Source organism: Marmota flaviventris, chromosome 9, assembly GCF_047511675.1.
Source record: "Marmota flaviventris isolate mMarFla1 chromosome 9, mMarFla1.hap1, whole genome shotgun sequence".
NCBI lineage: Eukaryota > Metazoa > Chordata > Mammalia > Rodentia > Sciuridae > Marmota > Marmota flaviventris.
The window spans coordinates 28133069-28155013 of record NC_092506.1 but is presented as its reverse complement, the minus strand read 5'-3'; positions in this window follow the sequence as shown (position 1 = coordinate 28155013).

Sequence of the window (21945 nt, the reverse complement as noted above, 5' to 3'; positions counted from 1 at the left end):
TATTAAGCATTTTTGAAGCTACGTAGAGGAGAAAACATGAAAGTCAGCACATTTTAATGATACTTTTATCACATTTGGAGATATGCATGTTTTCCTAATAGAGAAGATAAACATTGTTTAGGTTTATGTTATTCTATCAAGACTATTATTGGTATTTTGCTCCTAGATTAAAACCAAGAAATATCAAAGCAAAACTGAAATATAGTGAACACAAAGGTCATATAAAATCTCATGTAGAATTTGAAATCTTCTGTTTAATTCATACCTACCATAAGAATATATTTTAGGGTACCAGAAAATTGAATATTAAAATTTTTTTTACCTTTATGGACTTTTAGAGGAGTTCTAAAATCAGTTGCAAAACTCCTCCTATTTTTAATTATTCTTAACACAGGGAATAAAGAATATTGCTTTGCTATTGAGTGCATTGAATCACAGAAAGTTTTAAGGAAGTTAAACATTTGGGACATTGTATAATGTTCTGCTAACTGATGCTTTCTAGGTACTTTTTATCAATGTACAATATATATAAAGCAAAATGCAAAAATCTTTTTTTTCTTTCATCTTTATTATTTTTAGATATACATGACAGTAGAATGTATTTTGACATAATATGCATACATGAAGCATAACTTATTCTAAGTAGGATTCCATTCTTGTAGTTGTACATGATGTGGAGTTTCACTGGTCATGTATTCATATACAAACATAGAAAAGTTATGTCCAATTCATTCTACTGTCTTTCCTGTTCCCATTCCTAAGCAAAACATTGTAAGATAGTGGGTATTCAATAAATTCTTGTTCTTGGTTAAGACACAAAATCAACTTGGGAGTTTTTCCAAAGGATAGGCTCTCAGGCTTTTCCTGTCATTCTACATACAAGTGGTCTAAGGGAACATGTTTGGAGTGAGACTGGGCATCTGTATTTTGAAAACATCCTGACTAATTTTGGCTCTAAAACCCCTACAAAAATATTGTCGCTGTTGCTTTATGTGGTTCATGAAGAACTTAGTACCTTACTTGTTTGTATGCAAATAATTGCTGTATATGACAATGTCATCTTTATTATTCATTAAAAGAATATTCTCCACTTGGAAATGATTTAATACTTTTGTGTTGTGAAACCATGACTGTTTTAATAATATTTATTTATATTCTATTTCATTCTAATGAGGATTTGAGATGGTTTTTATAAAACTTTTCAACAAAATTTACTCTCATTCAGATTGACCTTTCTACCTAACTAGTTGGGATTAAGAAAGTTTTTAAATTTTTGAGCATTAATATTTTTCCCAATGTTCATTTGTCTGAAGTTGCTCCCCATCTTCTTTTGATTTCTCTCTAAGGACAAACATGACAGAAATGGTGAATTGTAATGGGTCTTGGGATCGCCTTAATAGAAAAACAGAAAGCTCCAGATGGAGGAGGCCCTGTCAGATTCTATCAAAAGGTTTTGGCTAAGCAGTCAGAGAGCCAGTCAGTGGAAGGGTGGCAAAGAGGAATACAAATGAGCTCATTACCATGTCAATGTCCCATCATACATGATTGCTCCATTTCTGCAGGTGCTGTAGGGGCCACCACATGTTCACCTTTTTTCTTCTCAGTAGCATAATAGGATGCCACGTGAAGCCATTACTCCAGAATCCCATTTACCTTCTTTCCCAAAATATCATGTTTAAAGAAAAGAAGCGAAGGGATTGCCATTTATTGAGCACAAATATTCTATGGGTTGTTTAGTTGGAAATATAAGGAAATTAAAGAGATGTTTGAAAAGAGGTAATACAATGGGGTAGACCAAATTAAGGTCACAAAAAAAAAAAAAAATAACTTAAACACCCAAATAACTAAAACCCTCTGAATGCACAGTTACAAATGATGCTCAGTACTAAGTGGCATGTGACTTTTCTAATTCCCACACCTACTTCATTAAAAATTGGATGAAACTACTTTGTTTCATACCCATCCATTATGTTGGTTTTGTGTGTGGCCAAGGTAGACAGCATAATGTTGGCCACCTTCTAAAATGTAGTTGACAAATTAATTACAAAGGGTTCACACACCTTTCATTTGCAAGTTCTTGAAGTTCAGTGCGCTTATCATTCAGTTTCGAATTCTGGAGCTGTCTCTATGTCTATTCACCAATAGCAAGCTCCTAATCCCCAGCTCACACTAGCAGAGGGCTGTGTGGCACATCTCACAGCCTCCTCTCTTCTCTACCCCAATGGACTGGTTTCTTTGAGGCATTTCCTGGACTCTGGGTTACAAACCACATACACATAAAAGTGAGCTGATAATTATTTGAATTACTGGAATTGGGGGGAACACACTTATTGTTTCTTTCTTACATGTAGAAGGTTTCGATTTCAAATATCAACTTGAACAAAATGTAAAAATCTTAAGTGCTGAGTTCACTTAGTCATGGCAACTGCTCACACGTCTCTGATCTATGCAAAAGTGACATGTACAAGAATTTCCTCATTCTACCTAGTGTTCCCATGTCACCTTCACCCCACCCCAAGAGCAGCTACTCTGATTTCTATGACCAGAGTTCATCCTATTTTGGAATCCCCATCATACAGGGTTTAATCTTTTATGACAGGTTTATTTCACTAAATATAACTAGGATATTTATTTAATTTAATAGATTATAGAATTCATGTATTTACGTATCCGTTCATCTATGTTTTACATAGTTGGGTGTTTTGTTCCTTTTTACTGTTAAGTAGTATAAATACACAACAATGGATTTATTGACTCTTAGTGGATGGGCTTTGGGTGTTTCCAGGTTTACTCGTGATGAGTGAAGTCATTGTGAATATTCTTGTATTAGTCTGTCTGTGAATAGGTCTTCAGTTCTCTTTTATACATAACCCAGAGTGGAATTGCTAGGTCCCAGTTCACTAAGGTGATTGTAACAATTTAAACATTCATTGGTAATGGATGGGAGACTTGGTTGCTGCCTATCCTGCCAATATTTAAAATTTTCAGTGTTTTTAAAATCCTGTATCCATCTTTATGGGTGTGAAATATTTTATATATATATATATTTATTTATTAATATATCCCTCCCAGTCTTTAGATTTCTTAGTTATTTTGTTAAGCATTTTTTGATGAAAAAAATTTCAAAATTTCAATTTTGTTGAAACCCAGGTTATCTCCCGGCCCCCCATTATTTGTACTTTTCCTGTCCTGAGATTTGCCTAATCTAAAGATCCTTGTATTCTCCTGTATTTGTTTCAGATTCTTTATACAGTTCTGTGTTTTACATTCAAGTCTATGATTCACCTCAAGTTAAATTTTATGCATAAAGTGAGTAGAGGCTACCTTTGTTTTTCTCCTTCAGTTTTGATATTCAGCTGTTCAACTCTGGTTCTTTCCCAACTAAATTAACTTGTTGCTTCTTTGAAAATCAGTTGAAAATATAGAAAAATCCCTGACTTTTGATGGTTTGACTTAGGTCATTTGTTTTCAAATTCATCCATATTACAATACATAAAATCTTAAGTAAAATATTTACTCAAAGTTGTGAGAGTGAAGTTTTTTGCCATTATAAGACAAGACTTCAGATTTTCACCACTAAGTATGATATCATGGATTTTTTAAAAAAACAAAATTTTGGGGCTGAGGGTGAAATGAGGGCTTTGCACATGATAGACAAGTGTCCCCAGCCCTAGCTGTAGCTTTTGATAGATTTCCTTCGTAAGATTGAGGATGATCCCTCCTAATGTTTGAATGTGTCCCCCAAAGTATGTGTTGAAAACTTAGTTCTCAGTGCAACAGTATTTGGAGGTGGTACCTAAGAGAAGGCATTTAGGTCATGAGAACTTCACACTCATGGATGAATCAATGCCAGTTATAGAAAGGTGTGGTGCTGTGAGTTCAATTCAGTTCCTTCCTCTGACTTTCCCACTGACATCTTTCATCATGTTATAACAAGAAGACCCTTATCAGAAGTGACCCATTGATCTTGGACTTCTCAATGTCCAAAACCATTAGCCAAATAGATTTATGGTCATTATAAATTATCCATTCTGCAGTACTCTGTTTTAAGTGCATTAAATGATCTAAGTTATCCCCCTTATATATCTATTTTCTAGAATTTTTTTTTTTTTACTGAAAGTGGGTATTGAAATCACAAAATATTTTCACATCTACAAGGTTAATATAGGATTCTTTCCTATTCATATAATATGAATTTTGTTGATTTATTTTCAAATATTAAGTTAATCTTTTATTCCTTGGATAAATTGCTCTTTGTAATAATGTTATTTTTATTATATTACCAAATATTATGTTATTTATTATATTCTCCCATTACACCATGGTGAAATCTTATGAACATTATATATCATTATTAACCATATTCATCATTGCTGTATGTTAGGTCTCTACAACTTCCTCATATCTGCAAGTTTGTACCCTTGAACAACATTCCCTATTTTTCCCCAACACCATCCCTGACACATAACTTTCTAATCTCTAAAGGAGTCCATCTCTTTTTAGAGTGTACATATCACTGAGCACAGAATATATATGTTTCTGTGTGCACCTTATTACAATTAGCATAATGTTCCTTAGGTTCCTCCATGTTGTTACAAATGGCAAGATTTTCTTCTTTATCAAAACTGAATACTATTTCATTGTATGTGTATAAACCAGATTTTCTTTACCCATTCATACATTGATGAGCATTTAGGTTGTTTCATATCTTGACTATTGTGAATAAGCTATGAGGAACATGGAAGTACAGATGTATCTTTGAGATACTTATTTTCTTTGGATCTATGGAATTGATAGATGTGGTAGTTCTATTTTATTTTTAGTTGATGCATCATAGTTATACATTAAACTGGAATTCAGTGGGATATCCTTGCATCTGGTATAATTTGGTCTACTTCATTCCTTTCCTTCTGCCTTGGTTCTCTGTTGTACTCCACTGATCTCTCTTCTATTTTCATGAGATACCCCTTTTTATATTTGTTGCTTCCTTTAGCTTCTGCATATGAGAGAAAACATTTGACCTTTGAGGTTTTGAGTCTGGTTCTTTTCACTTAGCACAATATTCTATAGTTCCATCCATTTGCCAGCAAATCACATAATTTCACTCTTTGTGGCTAAGTAGAACATCACTGTGTTTATATGACATATTTTTAAAAATTTGTCAAGTTTTCATTTTATTTTTTATTTGTTCTTTTTAGATATATATAACAGTAGAATATTTTTGACATACATATAAGGAATATAACTTCTTTTTTGTGGTTGTACATGATATGGAATTACACTTATTGTGCATTCATACATAAACATAGGAAAGTTATGTCTTATTAATTCTACTGGTTTTCTTTTCTACTCCTTCTCTTCATTCCCCTTTGTCTAATCCAGTGAACTTCTATTATTCCCTCCCCACTACTTGTTGTGTGTTAGCCCCCACATACCAGAGAGAACATTCAGCCTTTGATCTTTTGGGACTGCATTATTTCACTTAGTATGATAGTCTCCAGTTCCTCCATTTACTGGAAAATGCCATAATTTCATTCTTCTTTATGGCTGAGTAATATTTCATTCTGTACCTATACTACATTTTTTTTAAAACCTATTCATCTGTTGAAGGGTACCTAGGTTGGTTCCATAGCTTAGATAATATGAATTGAGCTGATATAAACATTGATGTGGCTGTGTCTCTGTAATATGCTGGTATTCATTTGTCTATGGATGTGCACCAACTAAGTTCCACAAGTTGGTTATTGTGTATTGTGTTGTCATAAACATTGGTATGCTATGAACATTGATGTAGCTGTATCCCTGTAGTATGCTCTTTTTAGGTCTTTGGGGAATAGTCTGAGAAGGGGAATAGCTGGGTCGAATGGTGTTTCCATTCCCAGCTTTCCGAGGAATCTCCATACTATTTCCAAATTGGCCGCACCAATTTGCAGTCCCACCAGCAATGTATGAGTGTACCCTTTCCCCCCCCATCCTCGCCAGCACTTGTTTGACTTCATAATGGCTGCCATTCTTACTGGAGTGAGATGGTATCTTAGAGTGGTTTTAATTTGCATTTCTCTGATTGCTAGAGATGGTGAGCATTTTTTCGTGTATTTGTTGACTGATTGTATGTCCTTCTCTTGAGAAGTGTCTGTTCAAATCCTCGGCCCATTTGTTGATTGGGTTATTTGTTTTCTTATTGCTTAATTTTTTGAGTTCTTTGTATACTCTGGGTAGTAGGGCTCTATCTGAATTGTGAGGGGTAAAAATTTGTTCCCAGGATGAAGGCTCCCTATTTACCTCTCTTATTGTTTCTCTTGCTGAGAAAAAAAACTTTTTAGTTTGAGTACGTCCCATTTGTTGATTCTTGATTTTAACTCTTGTTCTATAGGTGTCCTATTAAGGAATTTGGAGCCCGACCCTACTAGATGGAGATTAGAGCCAACTTTTTCTTCTATCAGACGCAGAGTTTCTGGTTTGATCCCTAGCTCCTTGATCCATTTTGAGTTAACTTTTATGCATGGTGAGAGAAAGGGATTCAGTTTCATTTTATTGTATATGGCTTTCCAGTTCTCCCAGCACCATTTGTTGAAGATGCTATCCTTTCTCCATTGCATGCTTTTAGCACGATTCACAATAGCTAGACTGTGGAACCAACCTATATGCCCGTCAATAGATGAATGGATAAAAAAAAAATGTGGCATGTATACACAATGGAATATTACTCAGCACTAAAAAATAACAAAATCATGGCATTTTCAGGGAAATGGATGGCATTAGAGCAGATTATGCTAAGTGAAGTTAGCCAATCCCTAAAAAACAAATGCCGAATGTCTTGTTTGATATAAGGAGGGCAACTCAAAACAGAGCAGGGAGGAAGAGCATGAGAAGAAGATCACCATTAAGCAGGGACGAGAGGTGGGAGGGAATGAGAGAGAGAAGGGGAACTGCACGGAAGATGGAAGGAGACCTCATTGTTATACAAAATTACATATAAGAGGATGTGAAGGGAAAGGGGGAAAAAGAGAGAAATGAGTTACAGTAGATGGGGTAGAGAGAGAAGAGGGGAGGGGAGGGGGGATAGTAGAGGATAGGAAAGGCAGCAGAATACAACAGACACTAGTATGGCAGTATGTATAAACGTGGATGTACAACCAATGTGATCCTGCAATCTGTGTACGTGGGAAAAATAAGAATTCATACCCCATTTGAATCAAATGTATGATATATAATATGTCAAGATCATTGTAATGTTTTGAGCAACCAATAAAAAAACAGAAAAAAATTTAAAAAATAAAATAAAATAAACATTGGTATGCATGTATCAATGTAGTACACATATTTAAGTTCTTTTTGATAAATACCAAAGAGTGGGATAGTTGGGTAATTCAGTAGTTCCATTCCTAGTCTTTTGAAGATCTCCATACTGCTTTCCAAAGTGGTTGTACTAATTTTCATTTCCACCAGCAATGTACCAGTGTACTTTTCCCCCACAACCTTGCCAGCAATTATTGTTATCTGTACACTTGATGATTGTCATTCTAACTAGAGTGAGCTGAAATCTCAGTGCAGTTTTTATTTGTTAAGTATGTTGAACATTCTTTCACATATTTTATTCCTTCTTTTGAGAAATATCTCTTCTAAATTTAACATACAAAATGAATAACTCATATTCCAATAATGAATCTACCAAGAAAGAAATCTAGAAAACTGCCTATTCAGAATAACCTCAAAAATACCTCTACAGTGATCATTTTAAAATGCTGAAAAAAGAAATAGAAGAAGACCTTAGAAGATGGAAAGACTTTCAAAATGGTAGCTCTATTTTTAATATTTTGAGAACCCTTACTACTGCTTTGCATAATGGCCCTATTTCATATTGAATGTGCTAATTTACACTCACAAAGAATGTATAAATGTTTCTGTCTGTATTTGTAACCTTTAGAGAATTTGCCCTGAATGTTATTGCTGCAATATGTTACCAAAGAATAATGGAATTGATTTGTAGCCTTTTCGACATTTGATGTGCTCAATTGGATTTTTACTAACTTCTATTGTCCAGATACCTTACAGAGTAGAATACTGGTATATCATGTATAAAGGAGTTACATTGGGGCATCATTTCTCTATCACATCATTGAAATAGACAATAATGTTGACCCTTTGTATTATCAGCTCCTAACATCCTTCTTATTTGTCTACATCTATTTATCATAGATATCTTGAAAGAATTACGTATCACTTATTTTAATTACCAATTATCCCATTTTAAGTGTGTTTCATGGCCAGGTGTCTATAATGCATACTTTTCATTATGGAGAAGATCTATGGGGACAAACCACTGATGAATTGCTGTGCCACATCAACATCCTTATCTTATGTCACCTTCCTAAAGCACTCAAGATAGATGACTGTTTTCTTTGTTGAAGGCAAGAGACTCAAAGCTGGAAGGCTTCTTTTAGGATGCGAAATAATGAATTAAAAGCAAAAAGTAAGTAGCAAGGAGGACCCTGTAGTGTATTCCTCTTCTGTCCTCCCCCTCCCAGAACAGGAGTTGTATGAGAACCATGTTCAACTCATGTCGTGGATATTTCTGTATCTATTCATCATTTCATAGTGACTGAAATGTGGGTCTTCCCCAATGCCACTAAGAATGTCACTGGTGGATATGAAAACTTGAGTTGGCTACAGAGGATCAGGGAAGACCCATTTCAGTTGGTGCAAGGTGACAAATGAACTGATGTTAAAAGCGGTTAAGAGTATAGGGCAAGTAGCTGGGCATGGTGGCGCCCAGTGGCTGTAATCCCAGTGGCTCAGAAGGCTGAGGCATGAAGATGGAAGGTTCAAAGCCAGCCTCAGCAAAAGTGAATTGCTAAGCAACTCAGTGAGACCCTGTATCTAAATAAAAGGGGGCTAGGGATGTGGCTCAGTGATTGATTGTCCCTCAGTTCAATCCCCAGTACCCGCCTTCCCCCTCAAAAAAAGAATATAGGGCAAGTACAAGATGGCATGTTTGCAACAGAAGCAAATATATCAACTCAAATAATGATGTCATTTAAAAACTTATGCTTCAGTTCTTCAGCATGGGCTTATTGTTGGGGAGGCACTTGAGCTAATGTGTACAAATGTATTTTTTAAATGTGAAGGCATTATGCAATTAAAGATGATATTACTAATACTGATTTTTAAAAAACCATTTAATTCATGCTTTAGATCATTAGTTTCTAGATTCTCTCATTATATAAGCCTGTGTGTGTTGTATTAATTTGCTACCCACATACATTTACTAAATCATTAGTTTTGAAGTGAAAAATATATATGTATCATTATCTTCCCCTACAGTGTTCTGATGGTTAGAAGGACAGGAAGGACAGTCTTAGAAGTGAATCCATTTAGCTTTAGGAGTAACTCTTACATTTTCAAACCTTTTCTTCATTCATCTCAGACAAGTGAAATCATTGTGGAACACGAGACCAAAAAAATCAATGTTTAGAAACTACTACTTTAGATGCTATCTTTCAGAGGTATAAAACTTTTATTGCTTCAGATAATAACATCACAGAAGATGATTTTATAAATTCAGAAAACACTCAAGCATCATTAGAAAGTGACATCAGTCATGACCTCTTAAATACCGCTTGAACCAGACATTGAATGCAGTCCTTCTGTGAAATCACCACTTTAAATACTGGCTTGCCTGACCAATTGAAGTGGAAAAATATTCAGAGTATTAAAACACATACTTCTGCTTCTGTAGTAAATAATAAAGAGAATAAATAGATTCTATCTCAATTTATTTATAGTTGGCTCTTCATCTGTCTTTTTCAGTCAATTATAAATTTATGAAAATCCTGACCCATACTTCACCCTTTCTCACTTTTCTGTTTTCTGCAATAAAAACTAGGATAAGTTTTCCTTCCTATTTGCATTGTGTTTTATGAGGTAAAATAGTATTGAAGATTGAAATAGTATACAGTAAGCTGAATGATAGCACCCCCAAATCCTAATTCCTGGAATCTGAATGTTACCTTGTAAGGCAAGACAGGATTAAATTAAGGGTGCTGAAATGGAGAGATGCTCTTGGATTGCCCAGGTCCAATATCATCACAATGACCCTCATGGAGAAGAAATGAGAGAAGACCACGATGCAGTGATAGGAGCAGCCGTGAGGTGATGCAATTTAAAGATGGAGAAGGGGTCAAGAGCCAAGAATACAGGTTGCCTGAACTAGGCGAGCACATGGACTCCCCACGAAAAGGGCTAAAGGAACCAGCCCTGCAGTGCTGCTGGATTCTGACATCCAAAACCATAAGAAAAGGAAAAAGTTGCTTTAAGTCCCTAAGTTTGTAGTAGTTTGTCATGGAAGTAGTAGGAAACTAGTCAAATAAATAATAAGCAATACAAAGTCAATTAAAATTAAAGTCTAGGATGCAAATGCTGACATGACCTAAACCGGTTGAAATCTTTTTCTGACATCAAGCCCTATAGAATGTTTAAAAGCGGCTTCTGCAATAAGACTGTAGCTCAGGTTTTAACAAGGATTGCTTTCTTATTCACCTTGGTGGTTTATTTTGCCTTTCAGTGTCCTGATTGACACTGTATCCAATCAAGGGTTTAAGTGTAAAATATGCTTAAATGCACTGAATAGGGTTGTAAAGTATTTATAAGAGGACTTCTAAGGACTGGAGGTTTAAATTCTCCTAAAATTCGTATGATAAAAACCTAACACCAAAGTGATGGTGTTGGGTGGGCCTCTGGTGGGTGATTATGTTATGAAGACAGAACCTTCATGGGAAGAAATTAGTGTGCACTTATAAAAGAGACCAAGAGAAAGACCTGTTGACCTATTCTTTCCTGTGAAGTCACAGTAAAATACAGGCTTCTATGAATCAAGAAGTGGTCCTGCCAGGAATTAATTAATAATATTAATTAATATTTTAATACATGTATATTGTATATATTGATCAAATTAGTATAATGAATGTTTCTATCTCTTTATCATTAGTCTATGCTTAAGGTCTCATGCTTCCATTCTAGTTATTCATAAAATATACGTTATTATGTAGTAACTTTGTGCAGAAACTTCTTAGTTTGATATAATCTCATTTTTCTTTCTTTCTTTTTTTTTTTAGTTGTGGTTGGACACAATATCTTTATTTTATTTATTTATTTTTATGTGGTGCTGAGGACCAAACCCAGTGCCTCGCACATGCTAGGTGAGCATTCTACCACTGAGCCACAACCCCAGCCCTAATATCATTTTTCTATTGTCTGTTTTTGCTTTCATCTCCTGTGCTTTTGGGGTTATATTCAAAAGAATCATTGCCTATACTTATGTCTTGAAATGTTTCACCTATTCCTTCTTCTAATAGTTTCATAGTTTCAGATCTTACATTTTGGTCTTTGATCCATTTTGAGTTTATTTTTGCATAGAATGAGAGGGATCAAAATCCAATCTTCTGCATGTGAATACCTGATTTTTCCATCATTGTTTATTTAATCTGCCCCAATATATCCTGGCATCCATCCATAATCATTTAATTCAAATCCATCTCCTGGAAAAGAATGGATTTATTAAGGTTGTGCTTAGGCATTAATTTACAAGTGATCAATAAGATTTCACAACATACCATATTTTATCAAAATATGATTAAAACTAATTTAGAAACATTATAACAAAAATAATTTAAGCTTTATTTTCTCCGTATAAAATAAGTTTGTATTTAATACATCTTTTGATTTTAGTTAAAAGCCAAAATAAACAAACAAACTTCTATTTCTGTCTGTGAAGAATTAACTGGTATAGGAACTTCAATTCCACCAAAGCAAAATGAATAAAAAAAAATTGCTGTATAAACCAGAGCAAATACATGAAATATCTTCAGACACTGAACAGCAGCAAGACAGATCTGTATTCTGGAAGAAAACAGTTGGTCCTGTGATTATGTAGCTTATTATCTGATGGATTTTAAAATGTGAAATAAAATTTTAAACAAAGTTCAGCAGCTTTTCCTAGTCTGGGAGACAGGAATTTGGGGTGACCAAAGCAATTAGAATTTGCAGAGTAGAATAAGGGGGAGAAGGAAGCTGAGCCTACAGCAAGCTCAATAAGTTTTCAGAAGGACACCCTTGGTTTACTTGCCTATTTTCAAAAAATAGAACCAGAATTGAATTACTGAGCAATTTATTTAGCATCCTGTAGAGGCTACATTGTTCAGTGTAGAACAGTTCAGTAGAGCTGAGCCTGTGGAGTCACTATGGCCTAACATTAGAGTGTGGTTAAGTTCATCCCAGAATCACCTGCACTGTACTGTAATGTCATCACATAGGAGAAACCCAAGAGAGCCATCACTGCACCTTGTAATCATCACAACGAAAGACCTAGTAGTATGTTGTCCTAGGATGTTTTTATTATTTTTATGTAATTTATTTTAGAATTTGTATACCATATGTTTAATTTCTTTCTCTGCACATTGAAATGCTTTCTCTTATGAAATAATAAGAACATGTAACTGATTTTGATTGTATTTTCTTTTCCTTTGCTGGTGTGGTCTATGGGGTCCCCACGGTCTAGCACCTGTATCAGGAAGAGGCAAGAAGGCTCAGTAAATATCTTTATCCTTTGCTTCAACACTAAATTTATCAATGGAAATTCATTTATCACAGCATTTTTTAAAAAATAACTTATTGTTTCTATTAAAATACTAGAAACCACTGACATTAAGTTCAGCCCTAAGTTTGTTCAATCCTAGTTTTTCAACTTTTTGGTTAAAGTTGTGATAAGACATGATAAAAACCAAATCAGGGTGTAAATGACATTTTAATCCCTTACTGTGTGTGATTTCTGACAATTTATTTAACAGTTGTATGATCCCATATTTTCATTTTAAAAGGAGGGCAATAACATCTACCTCCTGAGTTCCTTCAAAAACTGATGCAGTTAAGTGGTTGGCACTTAGCAACAGTCCCCCAAATAGAAGCTATTTATATTAATTTCACTGGTGGTTCTCAACCTTGGCTGTATGTAGGGAAGATCTGGGGAATTTGAAGGTAAAAAAAAAACCAAAAAAACCTTAATGCATGGGTCCACTCCTTCAGAGAATATGATATAATTGATATAATTCATCTGGGATGCATCCTGGGCTCTTGGAGTTTTAAAACTCCACAGATGATTCTAAAGTGCAAATTTAAGAACAATTGAATTAAGTGCAGTGTTCTCAAGAGAGAGGAACTTGCTGTGGTTCAGTACTTCAAAAAAAGGAAGCTCAAAGAAAGGCTAACAGATAGCTCACAGTTGAAATAAAAGGAAAATGCTACCTTCAGGTAGAGCGCATAATCTAGGTGCAGGAGGTCAATGTCTACCTCTTGAGATGATAGTCTTGAGATGTTTAAACAAAAACATTTGTCACTAAACTTTATTTCCAAACTTGAAAGAAAGATAAAGAGTATAACTAAACTGACTTGGGTCATATGGTCTCTCCTGTGGTTGGAGAAAGTAGGATACCTTGATACTCAACAAAACAAAAAAGAAAATAGAACACAGCGATGAAGGCATAATTCTTCAAACTGGACTGGAAGGCACTTTTACTAGAAGAAAATGAGAATGGATGATCAGAAGTCAAAATACATCAGTTAGTAAATAAATACAGACATACACACTACAGTTACCAGTGGTATAATAACTGTCCATTTTAACAGTTTTTAATTATAAAGCTGTACATCTATATTTTACTAATAGTAGTCCATAGCTCTAGGAAATTGGTCTATATAGAAACTATACTGTATGATAAATAGGTGCTAAGGATTAACCAGTGAATTTCAGGTAGTGGCTGTCCAGGACCTCAGCATCTACATAAATTCTCTATTCTGATTGTTGTACCTCATTACATAAAACAATACATAATCTGGATTATGAAACCCATTTTTATGGCAAGTGAATTTTGACAATCATGATTCACTTATGGTTGAATCTGCCTCCTAAGGCATTGATAAAACATGACATTAGCATAGTGCTCCAGGAATCTTGGAAGGGCAGCACTTTATACAGGAGACACACACACACACACACACACACACACACCAAAGCAGATAGAGTAAATCCTGGGTAATGATGTAAACTTTTTGAAGATATTCAGAGGGTAAAGATTTAACTATTAGAGTGACCTGTGTTTCCATATTTGTAAGAGGACAGAATTGAAATAAATTTACAAATTTTTTAAAGCTAAAGAATTTTTTAAAGCTAAAATACAAGGATAACCACTATTTTTATTGCCTACATAAAGTGTGGAGTCATGATACCCTTAGAGATAAATTTTAAAATTAAAATTTATTTAATTTTACTTTTAAGGTAAAAGTAAAATTAAAGATAAAAGAAACTCTCATGTCTGCAGAAACGTTTCTGACCTTCCCTAGCAACATCCAATCAAAAGAAGTCAAGCTGACAAAGTCACAATTAACTGTGAAATAAGTTTGGGATTATCTCATATACATAACATGGTTAACATGGTGGTTACCTAACAGATACACACGAATGACAATATAGCCAGTAATTGAACCAATGGATGTTTTAATCTTTTATGCACATGATAATTTAACCTTTTTAATTAACATGATGCAGGGTACTGTTTTGTATAATGGGGAAAACAGAAGCCATTTCACAAAAGAGAAAAATAATCTGAGTTTTATAACCCTAGATTTATTTTGCATATTTCATGTTAAAATATTCTTGTAAATTAGGAAATATGTGTGTTTATGTATGTATGTGTATATATATATACATACATACATACATATACATATATACATGTGTACATGTATATATATACACATATACACACTCATATAAATACACATGTATATATAGTATATATTCAGAATAAAAGAGATAATATGTGAAATAGTGGCACTTTTGTATGCAGGGTGATTAAAGTTCATTGAATAGAAAGCAAAGGTTGGGGAAGATTCTACTCTGAAAAAAAAAAACCAAAAAACTGCTCTGAGTCAATTTTGAGGCCAACTAAACATAATCTTTTGTGCTGTTCAAACAACACACACGTAACTGTGTAACAACCCTGAAATAGGTCACATAGGTCTTGATGCTCATTGAAGGAATCAATATTAAATCTTGTTGAACTCTTTCTATCATGTGCAGACCTCTGCCTTCTTGTTTTAAAACTTAAATGCCTACATCATTACCTTCCTATTATGGTTTGTATATGAAGTGTCTGCCCCAAGCTCCCATGTTAATGTAGGAATATTCAGAGGTGAAATGATTGGATTGTGAGAGTTGTAACCTAGTCAGCTCATCCTAGATTAAATGGCCTGAATAGCGGGTAACTGCAGGGAGGTGGGGCGTGGCTGGAAGAGCCAAATCATTGGGGGTGTGCCCTCGAAGACCACATCTTCCCTGTGTCTGTCTTTCTCTCTCTCTTGCTTCTGCTTTCTGAAACTGTCATGAGGTGAGGGTCTTTTCTCCCCTGTACCCTTCATCCTCCATATCATCTCCTTGTGAATTTATTGTATAATAACTGTAATAATATCAATTCTATGAATTTTGGGAGATTTTTTTTTTTTTTACATTAAGTATCTTCTTTTTCAAGCCAAATTTAAAAAATGAGTGTAAGGTGCAAAGGGAGAAAAGAATATTAAAGTGTAATCTCAATTCTCAGGGCTCATGTGCACAATTAATCTGTAACATACCGTGTGTTGAATCAAGCATGCCATGGTCAGGTAGGGGAGCATAGAAAGATGAGAGATAAAGACAAAGGGTTGGCAAACTTTCTCAGGAAGGGACCAGGCAGTAAAAATATTTAATACTCCTAGACCAAGTGGTTTGGGTCCCAAGGCCTCAACTTTGTTCTACTGTGAAAATAACCACAAGCGGTACATAAGCAAATTATAAGTGGATTCCACCCACTGGTCAGAGTTTGCTGACCCTTATTTTGGTCTTGAAGAAAAGATGGAATTAAATACTTGGAGAAAAAATATAAATATGATGCAGGAGGGATAGGGGATGTGTTTGAACACTATTCAAACACAAAGCACTGTTCTGTGTCCTGGAAATGGAAAAATAAAACTTGTAGTATCTACACCCATGTTATACAGCCAACAGTTAAATTAGTAGGTTGCCATGTTCAATAAATACAACAACTTTATTCTACGTAATGAGAGAAAAGTCCATAATAATGTGGTAAAAATAGGATTCAATCATTCAAAAACAGGTTTGACTTTTAACTCCCGCTGTTTGCACTGTACTTGGCTTCTTTAGTCTCAGAAACATACGCTTGCTAAATACTAAGTACGTAGTAATTACAGGTTTCTACCTGTCACATAGAAATTACACTTACTGAATTCAAAAGTCATTAGCATATGTGGTAAGCTCCACTTGCTTAGAATACTGAAGAATAAAAAAGAAAATAGGTAAACTTACCTATAATTGCGTGGTTAGTACCATGTAATTAATCTTCTCTGAAACACCAGTTAATTCTGAATTAAAGGTTTCAAAACAGATTGAATTAGAAATGGATTCACTTTTAAATTTTCTTTTGCTCAACGTTGTAGGGCAGATTGAGTTTCATTCTCTCACCATTGGCTACAAGTGGAAATGAATCCATTTCCTTTAACATGTTCCCATTGTAAATGACACATAAACATATGTTCTTGCTGGAGTCTCAATTAATTATGAGAGAAATTGTGAAACACCTTATGTGCCTCTTTTAGAAATGTAAAATGCTATGAATCATTTTTGCTTGTTGCCTCGGAAAAATCAGTGATGTTGTATTTAGGCTAAAAGATGGGGAAAAATTAGGCATATGGACTAAAAATAAATAGGACAAATCACTATTAAGGCATTCAAATCACAGGTACTGCAAACATACAAAATGGGATCAAGGAATGACTTCTAAACATTTGTCATTCATATGCTTAAACATTTCATAAAATCAATTATCCACATCAAAAGTGAAATCTGGAGCCCTGTTATACTTCATTAGGTCCATTAACTATATCACTAGCTTCTTCGTATAAATTATTCTCATATGAGTACCTAAGAAGAGAATTAAACACTATTCAAAAAGATGAAAAAGGAAAAAAGTCTTGTGATTGTTAATGAGCCACAGATCTTTTGTGCTGTTGAATCACCTCTAATTAGTCTTGATGTTACAAGAAACATACTCTCTCGCCACTGATCTTTCCATCATGTAAAAGCCTTCTTTCAACATGGAAATATAAAGCTGAAATAACCTACAAGTTGAGTTCATTCTACATCTAAATTTTGCACAGAGGGAAATTGAAGAATCAGAAGATGGTTGCATGGTTAGTAAATAGCAGAGCTTCTTCCTTGCTTTCAAATTAGAGGATCTAGCTAGAAATTTGGAGAAAGGAGGGTAAAACAGAAAATCTCATATTCCCCTTTATGAGTCAAATGTGAGCGGTTTGGGCCAGGACAAAGCTTAAATTGGGTGAGAGAATAAAAGTCTTATTTTAATAATTAAAAATAAAGTTATAATATCTGAACATTTATCTATCACTATCAGGAATTTTATCTATCATTAGAAAGATAATAACTTTGGCCAATTTGTTTTTCAAGGGGGAGGATATTTAATAAAATGCTTTTGAGGTAGGGGTGATAAAAATACAATTAAGCATCACGCCAATGACATGTAATTTGACCACATCTACACAGACCCTATATAAGGTTATAAGGAGGCTGAAAATTCCTGTAACATGCTTTTATTATACTGTTTCTATGTTTTAATACACAAATACTTACCATTTTGTTACAGTCTCTTACAGTATTCAGTTCAGTAACATTCTGTATAGGTTTATAGCCTAGGAGTAACAAGCATACAATAGAGCTTAAGGGTATAGCGGGCTATATACTTTTTAGGTTTGTGTAAGTATACTCTATGCTGTTTGCACAATAATGAAACCTCCTAATGATGCATTTCTCAGAATCTGTCCCAGTTATTATGTTATGTATGATAATGCAAAGGTTAAGTTCAGCTGGGTGACTCCATTCTATAATTATGCAAATACCTACTGAGTACATACCAAGAGTCAGATGTGGGGATATACAATTTAATAAGAAAATCAACATCCTCAATAATACGGAACTTAGTTTTCTAGGGGAGAGAAAAAAAAAAGGATGTAAATAAATAATTGCATCATAATTTGGTTAATTGTTATGGTATATATAGACTTATTATGAAATCACATTTTAATTTATGACATCAATTTATTGAATAAGAACACTTTTAAAAATGTGCAGTTACTGCCTTTTTCTTTCATCTGCTTGGTAGTTTTTTTTTTTTTTTTTTTTTTTTATAAGGGTCAGCTTTAATAACAAATCTTCAGAAGATATCTTCCCTGTAAAATCATCATTACCTCATCAGTTTATTCCTCTGCCATAGTATAATCAATTCTCTGCACAACTTTCTTGTTTATTCATTTATTTGCTTATTATCTGTACTTCTGTTCTAGTGTTCAACACCATATACCGAAAGGTTGGATCAGTGTTAGGCACATAATACATGTGCAACTAATATTTATAGATTAATTGACTAATGATACTATAGAAATATGTAGTAATAGGTAGTAATCTTTTAAAAAATCATTATTGATTCAACTGTATGATTTTCTTAACCTTAAGACAAGATAGCCACATTTTCTTCTTGTTGAATAGTAAATAACATTTCATTGAATGTATGTGTCACACTTCACAGTACATTCATCCCTTGATGCACATTTTAGGTTACTTACATGTCTATGGAAAATGCTTCTGTAAACATGCTAGTATTCTGACTTCAAAAGGGTAGAAATCCTGCCATTTCAACAACATAGATGGTTCTGAAGGACATTAAGTTAAGAAAAAGGAGCCAGATATAAAAAGCACATGCTACAAAATACCACTTACATGATGAGTCCAAAGTAATGATATAAATAGGAAGTAGCATGGTGGTTGCTGTGGGTGGGAGAGAGGAAATGGAGAGGTCTTAGTGGAAAAGTACTAAGTTTAGATTTGATAATTACTGAAGATCAATGCAGCATAGTCCTGTAGTTAGCAAGACTTTATTTTATACTTAAGTTCTACACTCTTAGAATACTTTAAGTGTTCTTATCAAAATGGATAATAATAACAAGTGGGAAGTTAGGAACAAATTTTTGGAGGTGATGAATAGGTTTCTGGAATGAATTATAGTATTGGTATACACTGGTCTCCAAACTAATCAAGCTGTGTATATTAAACATGCATAGTGTTTTGTTTGTCAGTCATGCATCAACCAAGAGATTTTTAAAATAAAGGATAACCAAATGAGGGAAAATCTTTATCACATGCACATTAGATAGAGCACTGATCTCCAGGATAGGCAAAAAAGTCAAAAGACTTAACACCAAAAAAACCAACCCAAAACAAAAAACAAATAACCCAATCAATAAATGGGCTAAGCAAATGAGTAGACACTTCATATGAAAAAAAAAAAAAAATGTCCAACATCTCTAATAATTCGAGAAATGCAAATCAAAACCACTCTAAGATTCCTTCTCACCCCAGTCAGAATGGCGATTTTCAAGAATTCAAGCAACAATAAATGAGAATGTGGGGAAAAAGGAACACTGATTTATTGCTGGTGGGATTGCAAAATGGTGCAACCACTTGAGAAAGCAGTATGGAGATTTCTTAGAAAACTTGGGAATGGAACCACCATTTGATCCAGCTATCCCACTCCTTGGTGTATATCAAATGACTTAAAATCAGCATACTACAATGACGCAGGCACCTCAATATTTATAGAAGCTCAATTCACAATAAGTAAACTGTGAAACTAACCTAGATGTCCTTCAATAGATGGATGGATAAAGAAACCATGGTATGTATATATGATGGAATATTACTCAACCTTAAAGAAGAATGAAATTGTGGCATTTATAGTAAATGGATGGAGTTGGAGATTATCATGCTAAGCAAAGTAAGCCAGTCCCAGAAAATCAAAGGTGAAATGTCTTCTCTGATAAATGGATGCTGATCCATAATGGGAGGGGAGTAGGGAGGATGGAGGAACTTTGGATTGAGCAGAGGGGAGTGGGGGGAAGATGGTGGAATGAGGTGGACATTATTACCCTATGTATGGGTATGATGGCAAGAATGGTGTGACTCTACATCATGTACAACCAGAGAAATGAAAAGTTATGCTCCATTCGTGTAAAAAATAAAATTAAATAAATATAAAAAAAGGTAACAGAGCATAGCCACAACTAATTCAGAATTATAGGCCACCCCTTTTTTTCTTACAGGGCCCAGCACCTATTCAGCTTTCCTTTAGTAATTTTGCCATGTTTTTCCTTGGGAAGTAACCTCTTGCTCAATTGGGGTTTAGATGGATTCCCTCCCTTCCCTCCCTCCCTGCCTCCTTCCCTCCCTCCCTCCCTCCCTCCTTCCCTCCCTCCCTCCTTCCCTTCCTCCCTCTCTCTCTCCCTTTCTTCCTTCTTTCCTTCCTCTGAAAACCAGACTGAGAATTAAATACACACATAGGAAAGCAAAAGTATTATATAATTTCCGGATGCAAGCATTTTATTACCTAGATTTGGCTCTAAGCCGAATTCCCAATGTACTTCTCCATTGTTATCTATCAATTAATAGGGTTTGTGTCTCTTATACAAGAAAGACACCTTGCTAACTATCCATCATTTTGTTGACTGATATTTCTTAATACCTATGAACTTCAGATTCCATCTATTTCTACTTAAAATATATAAAATCATATATTCTTCGTGTTTTACTCACAGATTCTGCGTACCCATTTCGACTCGCTCAAAACCTACATTTAAACATGATCCATCAGAGTATCTAGCCTCATTTAATTCCATAACTTTTTATCATGAACTCTCCTGCTAATTGCCCCCTTCTCAAATCACCCCTGAGCTTAGCTTCATAAGAGAGGGAATCTAGGGGACACACATTTTTTGTTTTCTCTAGAAGGGCTGTATATTAGGTGGATAACTCTCAGTTGGCTGTATTGGGGTGGGGTAGCCATACTTTGGACATTTGATGAGGGAATGGGCAGAAAAAAGGTTATAGGATATGGTATAAAATTTGACTACCTAAAGGGAAAATGGACAGAAATAATTCCCTGTACAGATGATAAGCATGGTAGGCAATGCCATATTTGATGATGATATTTTACAAGGATGCACCATAGTAGGTGATCAATTAATTATCATTACTATGGTTGTCTGTGCTTGCCATAAGAAGGGAATCTTCAGCTATTACTGAAACACTTATGAATAAGGCTGTCAAGATGAAACAGAATTTTCTTGCTGCTTTTTATTTGATCTAGTGCATTTGTTCAAGGTAAATAACCAAGAAGTGATCACTATTTTGTAACCCAGATTTTTGTTACTCTCAGTCCAAAAGACTCTTTTCCTTCTACTAATAAGGACACAATCAAAGTTGCAGGGAGTTAGGAAAAAACAAAAATAAAAACAAAACCAACAAAACAGCATTTCTCTAATGAGAAACTCTGCATTTGCCAAACTTTCCATGTATGATAATCATGCTTACAAAGGACTTCAACATGTTATCAGGTCACCTAATATTTCAAAATTTGAGGAAGATATTTTCTCCCTTAGTTAGGAGATGAGAAAATTATAGAATTTTTGTGAAGCTTGAGTCCATATCTTACAACACAGATAATGCTATTATGACAGTTTCTTTGATTTCCTCCTTTCTGGAAACATAAATTAAGTAAGATCTCAATACTTAGGTGAGGGATTTCAGCTATTTTCATTCTTTTTCAGTTTGTTACCTCTAATATGTAAACTGATGACTGATGTTGACAATGTGTTTCCAAGATGCTATTTTATATTATACTACATTTTACTTCAATATTCAGACTTTTCAATGCAGGAGGACTCATGAAATCACTAATTTTCACCACATTGAAGCTACTTTTCATTAGTTATCAA